Raw genomic sequence first — 8,205 nt, 5'->3', positions numbered from 1 at the left:
AGCTAGAAGTCTGTGGCTAGCATGACTTACAAGCTCCATTATCTTAATGATGACTTCAAAGCCAAAACACAGGGAAAAGGGAGAATGGTGATTCAGTCAGTTCCTGCCTTTATTTCATGGGTATGAGCATTCCTTTGTTTGGTATGGAAAAAGTCATGAGCCTTAATTCCACAGAATCAGGAATGGCCTTTCATTGAAGAATGGAATGAATTAAATCAATGCTTATTTTGTTCTCTTGTATATTCATTCCATGTGGGATCAGGCTTGGTTGTTGATGTATATTTTCCTTGAATCATTGCATATTAATTCCAAGTTCAAACATGAAAACAAAATGGAATAAAATAGATTCCACTCCTGGGTGAACCAAACACTGAACTAGAATGGCCTTTACATTCCATTCCGATTCCTATTCACATTCTAATTCCAAAAAATTTCATTTCAAGTTCCAAAATTACTGTAAAGGCTAGCTTATAAGTAGAATTAGATAGCCTATCAGAAGTCTTAGGGTAACCATAAGATGGAAATTCAAATACCAGAATAGAAACTTATATTGTTCATGCATTCCTCATTTTCTGCTAAGTCAGAAGGAAACGAAACAAAGTGCACACCATTAGATTGCCAAACAAGTAATCTGCTAATACAAAGATCTCTATCAGTTTATGTCTTGGTATAACACTCCCTTCCCTACCAGGAGACCTGAAATCAGGTATTTCCTCAAAAGCATATACACAAACACAGAGACAAAACACAGCATCGACATGGACGCAAACATGGCACAACACAACCAAATGTAAAATGTTTAGTTACTTTGGAAGTGTCGGGTTGTGTCTAAAACATGTTCCAAGGGGGACAATCCCTTTATATAGAGTACATGCTTCACAGCGCATTATTAAGCAAATGAATCATGTTCAGTAACATATATATCCTCCATGTCCTCAGGTCCCCAAGATGTGGGATATAACAAAATAGGTTTAAATATAAAGAAAACCAACTTAAACAACTACAATTTTGCATTCTCAAAAGATTTCCAACTCTTGAGTAAAAAAGACAAATTTGACAGCTTACCATCTTCTATAACTATACCATCTTCTACATGATGAACCAGAAAATATAATATCCTCAAACTGAAGAAATTATGTTCACTTACAAGGTCAGGGTACTTATCCTTAAGCATACGTATTGCTCGAGGCACTAAACCATTCTCATTGTATGCTTCATCTCCTGTGGGACACTAAAGGGGAGAAGCTGTTATACTAGATTGCAGTTATTCTACAGAAAGTCTATGGTATGTAGGTGAGAGAATAGAACCTTCAAAGCATCTGTAGCGGCTTGACTTGCCAAAGATCAAGTCAATTTCCCCCTTCAATTACACAAGGAACATCGCACACATAAGGGCAAAGAGGGGATTTACCCTTCCTTTACTGTAGCAGCTTGACTTGCCACTATTGTGGCCGCCATGGTCGCTACTCCAAATGGTAGCTTGGCAAAGCAATAGAAGGATATTGATAACCTAGGCACTCAATAGCTATAAGCCTATAATAATAAATAAGAAAAGTTTCTTCTATTTATTGAAATGTAACAGGCAGATTCAGTATGGGAAGTAAAATACCCAAACAAAACCAGCCAACTTCACCAAGCATGGCATGATTAAAACAAGTTAGACATTTGGAACAATCAAATCTGTCGAAACTCCTTGACCAAATTGAAACGGCATCAAACTTCTAATAAGTAGCTTAGATAATACTCAAGATGAAGCTAATCCATAAAAGTACATAAGGATATTTTATCTTGTTTATCGCAGGAGTGACATGAAACCAAGCAGAAATAGTTCTGCATGGAGACGCATTGGAATAAAATTATGCAAAAGAAACTCTACAGAATCTCCAATTAAACATGCTTGCCTTACAGTATTAGACATCCCTCGCCCCTAATTCGCTACAACTTTTGGATGGTTTGAGCATATCAACATGTAATTTATTCTACTACATTCTCAAAATTCTGACTGCTTTGTCATTTTCTTTGCTAAAAATTAAGATCATAAATATAAAAACGATGCCTGAGATGATAATACTTTAGACAAAGGGGATATATGTGACTCATTTTAAGTTGTACATGACAGTATGAGACACAGAAGCAATAGCAGATAAAAACCTCTTCTACAAGCCCACGTCTCCAACCAAGCCTATAGCATCCAGGCATAGCCCCAATTGGGATATCCTCGTCACCTGCGAGTTCAAATTTCTCACAATCCAAAATCAAATTGGCATGTACTTATACTATACTACCAAGTACCTACAAACGAAATAATATAAGCAATAAACGCTAGACTACAAATAAAGCATCATGCACAAAGACCAACCTTCATGTATGAAAAGTGGATACACAAAATTCGCAGCTGATAAACTTGTTTCCTGAAAAGCTTATCGAAGCGCTGGTGACTTCCTGTTACGACGAGGACGCCTTTGAAGCGGCTGATAAAAACACAAAACAATCAGATCATTTTGCTAAGCAAGGTGTAGCTACTAATCATCAATTACAATGCACGCTTGTTTTGCAATTAAGCCAAGAGCAAACTCACAAGTGAAGGTACCACCGGGGTTCCAATGGGCGCCGCCGCTTTTGGCGGCACGGGAGGAGCCGCCGGCACGTTTCCGGCGACAAAGGAAGCTTCGCAATCGGCGTCGGTGAGATGGCCGGCACCGTTGCAGGCTCTTACAGCGAAGATGCGTGGAGGACGAGACTTTGTTGCAGTAGCGGACCAACCCAACTTCAAATTCGTTGGTGTTGCTCTCAGATCAACATAGCTCTGGCAATTCACTGTAAAAGGTGCGTTAGGGATTGTTAAAGCCATGAATTGCTCTAGAATCCCCATAATGCACAATTAAGATCAGTTTGAGCACAAATTGTAATTTGAATCGATTAGATGAAGCAGTGGAAAGAGTAGAAGTTTTACCGAGAAAATGCAGATCCGAATCGGAGAATCTTGGAAATGATAGGAAGAAGGGAGCGAAAAGGGAAAGGGATCTTATCGGATGAGAGGAGAATAAAGAAAACCAATGAGAGGAGAGTTGCAGGAAGATGATAAGTGGGGACGAACACACACGATTCAGGAACTTCGCTCAATTTCCATTTCTGTCCTCCTACTAAACTTTGTTTACCAAGTTGAGTAAAAAGGACCATTCTGCGACTCTTCCAACTATTATTTATCAAAATGTCACGCTTCTTAACTTATTTTCCAAATTGCCAAGCAGACAAGTTTGCTTGAAGTAGTAGCGAATTATGCATGATGATGTGTCTGACCCTTACATAGTTTGCTTGGGCCCCAGGCGACCTAGGTGACAAGTGGCAGCCACTGGAGTAGTTCGTTGGACACATAGCGAACTTAGTGTCACGTGGCAGTTCAGTTCGCTACCTTGGTAAGCGAACTACCTGCCGACAGTTACAGGAGCGAACTAAGTCTTATTTAAACACCCCTCTCTTCCTCTCCCAAAGTCATCATTCTCGTCCTTTTAAAAGGAAATTTCCATAATTAATAACATAACATTAAACTATAAAAATCTAACCTAAATCCTTTTAATAAATAATGCATATAAAATAATTTATTAAATAGATTATTAAACTATAAAACATTTAATTACTAACATTAACATGCAATTACTAAACTATTAATATTAGACGAATTCAAATAATAAAATAAATAATATGTCATCTAACCTAATGTGTCATACATTAATCCTAAAAATTATCTTACCCTAAATCCTATAAATAAATAATGCATATAAAACAATTTATTGCATACATTAATTAAACTATATGTTATTTAACTACTACTAACATTAAAATGTAATTACTAAACTACTAATATTAAACTAATTAAAATAATAAAACAATTAATATGTCATCTAACCTAATGTTTTATGTTACATATAACATAATTAACAACAACTAAATAACAATAAAAAAAATGAATAAAAATTAATTAAATTATACATCACTAACCTCAAATGAAGACAAAGAATGCAAATGAGATAGAAAGAAAATTAAAAGAGAAAGAGAGTGAAAGAAGAAAAATAAAAGAGAGAAAGAGAGAGAGAAGGGGGGAGGGGCGTATGGTGAGGGGGAATGGGGTGGGTTTATATAGGGTTGGAAAGTAGTCGTTGCATCAAGTTCGCTTCCCCCAAGCGAACTCGGTGCATGTCAGCCACGTGGCATGCTAGTCGTTGCACACAGGTTGCCCACGTTGGCAGCGACCTCTGCTGCATGCAAGCCACGTGGCAAAACAGGTGAGGCATTAATTGCAACAGAGGTCGCCTGTGTCAGACGCGAACTCTGACACCACCAAGAAGCTGACACATCAGCATACGAAATTCGCTACTGCTCTGGGCAAACTTGCCCTCGTGGCAGTTTGGTAAAATTATTTCTTGGCGTGGCATTTAAGTAAATTAGTTTTGGAACAGTGGCACAATGGTCACTGTTCCCCAAGTTGACGGAGTGCCGCTCCCCTTGTGATGAGTATAATTATGTCAAAAATAAATTCTTTTTAAAAGTAAATTTTTGTCGGGTAATTATTCAGGTAAATTGACAACTTGACAAGAGTCATTTATTGGGTATATTATATCATTGCTTTAGATTTTAACGGAATTATTTTTAAAAGAAATTGATTTGTATTTGAAGATAGTACTTTAAATAGGATAAAGGTAGGATATGATATGGGGTTGATAAAGGTAGAATATGATATAGGGCTGATAAGCCTATATCATGTCCTGTGTTTGATGAGCACCTGATTAGCAATCTGATAAGATTATGTAGAAAGAGAAAGAAGAAAGAAAAAACAAAATATAATGCAATAAATACAAATATATTGGGTAGCGTGATAATATATTGGGTATCCAATATAGGTATTCTATCATGTTGAATCATAACCCAGCTTCCCCCATAGGATAAGAAATCATGTATTGAATAGGATAAAATGAGACAATAGGATAAACTAATCATATCCTATTGACCAACCAAACAAGAGATAAAAGTAAGATATGATAAGTTATCATATTCTATCTTCTTTATCAAGTGCTCCAAACAGGCCCTAAAGGTTAAGGGTGGTTATATTTATCAAATTTTTTTATCATTTCTTATTATTAATTTTATTATCGTCAACAGTTATAAAATAACATAATGAGAGTCATTGATTTAATTTTGATCAAACTATAATAAAATTGGTGATAAAAAGTGAGAAAAAAAAATAGTGTTAAGTATGACATATTCCTAACTCTTAAAAGAATTAATTTCATTTAAATTGTATAATAGAACCACTTCTGAGATATAATTATGAGTTTTTTTTAAATTATGTAAGTATTATAATTAGAACCAAGTAGATTAGAGCCAACTCGTCTCAAAGAGATAATTAGGGTTGGGTAACTCAAAAAAAAAAGAACCAACTAGATTAATACGCATTTGATGCACAATAAAACATAAAATATAATTAATATATAATAAATAATAAAAATTAATGCCTAAAAAAACTATTTAGAAATATTATTAGTTCCTTAAATCATTTGACAATATTTTATGAAAGTTGATTTTCTTTTTAATATTATGCATCAGTTCATCGATTACTCAATTAATCCGATTTGAGTTGGGTAGAATCACATAGACGCAAAGCTCTTCCAATTAAGTTTTAACACATTTACGTTCTTCTCATATACTTGAATTCGAGACTACTGATTAAGCTAGAACAATCTATTGCCAATTGATCTACGTGTTTGATGACTTATAAAAAATTTGATGGAGAAATAAATAAGAAGAAAAATCAGATTAATCTTGTTACATGACAAAATTATATGAAAAATTCAAAAGAAACTTATCTACAAAATTATATGAAAAAATTATTAGATTCTTATCTATTTAATGTTTATAAAAAAAGAGAAATAAATACAAAAATATAAGATAAAAAAATGATGTAAAATATAAAAATAACATGTATTAATAATAGAGGAAAGGAGTGAAACAGTTTATTATGTCATATAAGTAAGATTTTTGACAGGCTTGAGTTTGGTCTAGTGTAAAAGTCAACATTAAAGGAACTGCCACCACTCAAAACATTTGCTCTTGCATTGGAAAATATCTTCGGTATCACAAATGCATTGAGTTTTTAATATATCTTTCATTTATAATATAATAGAAAAAATATTTATCCTTTTAAATGACATAATTTATATTTTTTTACTTTCACAAAGAGGTGAGACCACACTTTTATTTTTTTTGTCAACTCTCTCTCCTTCTTTATCTATCTCTTTCTCTCTCTTAAAATGACACAATTTTACTTCTTTTAAAGTGACACACACTTTATCCTAATATAATATGTGTCTTATTTTTTTATCAAATTATTTTTTATTTAATTTTAAAATAAATTATTTATTAATAATTTAATAAAAATAAGAGTAAACACCCTTTTTGGTCCCTGGCAATATCTACGAAATCTTTTTTAGTCCTTGGCAATAAAAAAGGACCAAATTGGTCCCTAAAATTATGAAAAAAGGGCCACGTTAGTCCTTATGTCAACTCCTCCGTCACTAACGTGGCCCTTTTTACATACTGTTAGGGACCAATTTGGTCATTTTTTATTACCAGGGACTAAAAAGGATTTCGTAGATATTGTCAAGGACAAAAAAGGTATTTACTCTAAAAATAAAATATACATCACATTATGAATAGAATATGCACTGAAAATTCAATATATATATGTACCCGAAATAATTTTCCTTACACTGAGGACTCCATATACGTTACAATAAAGCTTTGGGAAGCTGAAGTTTGTGAAACGTACATGTTATCTAGAAAGGACACATTGGGGATGGGGATGGATGGTGAACGAGACTACTCCTCTTTCAAGCAGCAGAACATTGAATTCTGAGAGAGGCATGCAGTTGCAGCCAAAGGGTACCTCCCTCCCAAGTATATTATGTAGGACCGTTAATTAACCGATCCAAATTGTAGTGATCGAACCGAAAAATTGATAATCGAACAAACCGAAAATCGAAAAATTGAAAATCGAAAAAAAATTACAATTTTTAATTGGATTGGATCGGTTTTCGGATTGCTTAATGAAAACCGATCCAATCCAAACCAATCCAATATATTAATTCCCCTCTACTTACTTTGGTTTTTCTCCAATCATAATTCAAAAATTTCTAAGCCCAAGTCCCATTAACCCATCAACTGAACCTAAGAAAAAACTTAGTCATATCTCATCAACAAAATTTCATCTGCGTAGAACTTCATATCTCATTGTCCCCAAAAAAAAAAACTATATTATCGTTTACTGATACTTTTGTATTTCAATTTTTTTTTACATAAAAGATGTTATCTGCATGAAACAAATTTTAGGATTTTCAAAAAATCAAAAACCGATCCAATCCAAACCGAAAAAAATTGGATCGAATCGGATCAGATTTGAAAAAAAGTTCAAACTGAATGGATGATTATATGGTCAAACTGAAGGGATTGGATCTGATAATTTTTACTTCCAGAACCGATCCAATCCAGACCGCGAACACCTCTAATTATATGTAATTGTTGTCGTTATTAATGGCGGTGGTTGAAAGTTGAAGCTAAACGTGAAGATCAGAATAAGCTTGCTTTTCTTGTAAACGGGAAGCGATCTTCGTTCTCAGTTCTACTTACCACAGTACCAGTAATGAAATTAATTTGAAAAATTTGAAAATAAAACGAAAAATATATCTTATAAATATAGTTGATAACTAATTTATAATATGTAATATTAATTATGTTGAGTCATAATAATAAAATGACTCCTTCCGATATCTCCACGAGCTTCGACTCTTTGAGCCGGCTATGAGACTAATCCGGAGTACGGGGGAACAGTGATGGCTAAAGGTTCAGCCAACTCGTCTCAAAGAGATAATTAGGATTGAGTAACTCCAAAAAAAAAAAAATAATAATAAAATGAATGTCGATGTAATAATTTGAAAAATGTAACTCACATAAATATACTTACTAATTAGGATCAAATGTGATATTATTATAAAATTTAGTTTTGGAAAACAAAAATAGACATAAAAGTGTGTTTCATATGTAATAACTTTTTATTTCAATTTTATTCACTTAAAAACAAATTTTACTTCTCACATGGTCAATTATTTCCACTAGAATCTCACTTTTATTTTAATAGGAACGTAGTCAAACTGA

The 8,205-nt window shown here is 33.6% G+C and overlaps 1 pseudogene; it reads right to left on the bottom strand.

The window, feature by feature from the left end:
- Positions 1 to 1,000: 1,000 nt before the first annotated feature.
- Positions 1,001 to 2,947, bottom strand: LOC133304010 (delta-aminolevulinic acid dehydratase, chloroplastic-like; annotated as a pseudogene).
- Positions 2,948 to 8,205: the final 5,258 nt, after the last annotated feature.

The sequence above is a fragment of the Gastrolobium bilobum genome, unplaced genomic scaffold (assembly GCF_033153095.1).
Source record: "Gastrolobium bilobum isolate Gb01-03AN ecotype WA unplaced genomic scaffold, APGP_CSIRO_Gbil_v1 utg22478, whole genome shotgun sequence".
Classification (NCBI taxonomy): Eukaryota; Viridiplantae; Streptophyta; class Magnoliopsida; order Fabales; family Fabaceae; genus Gastrolobium; species Gastrolobium bilobum.
This window is presented reverse-complemented; position numbering and strand designations above follow the sequence as displayed.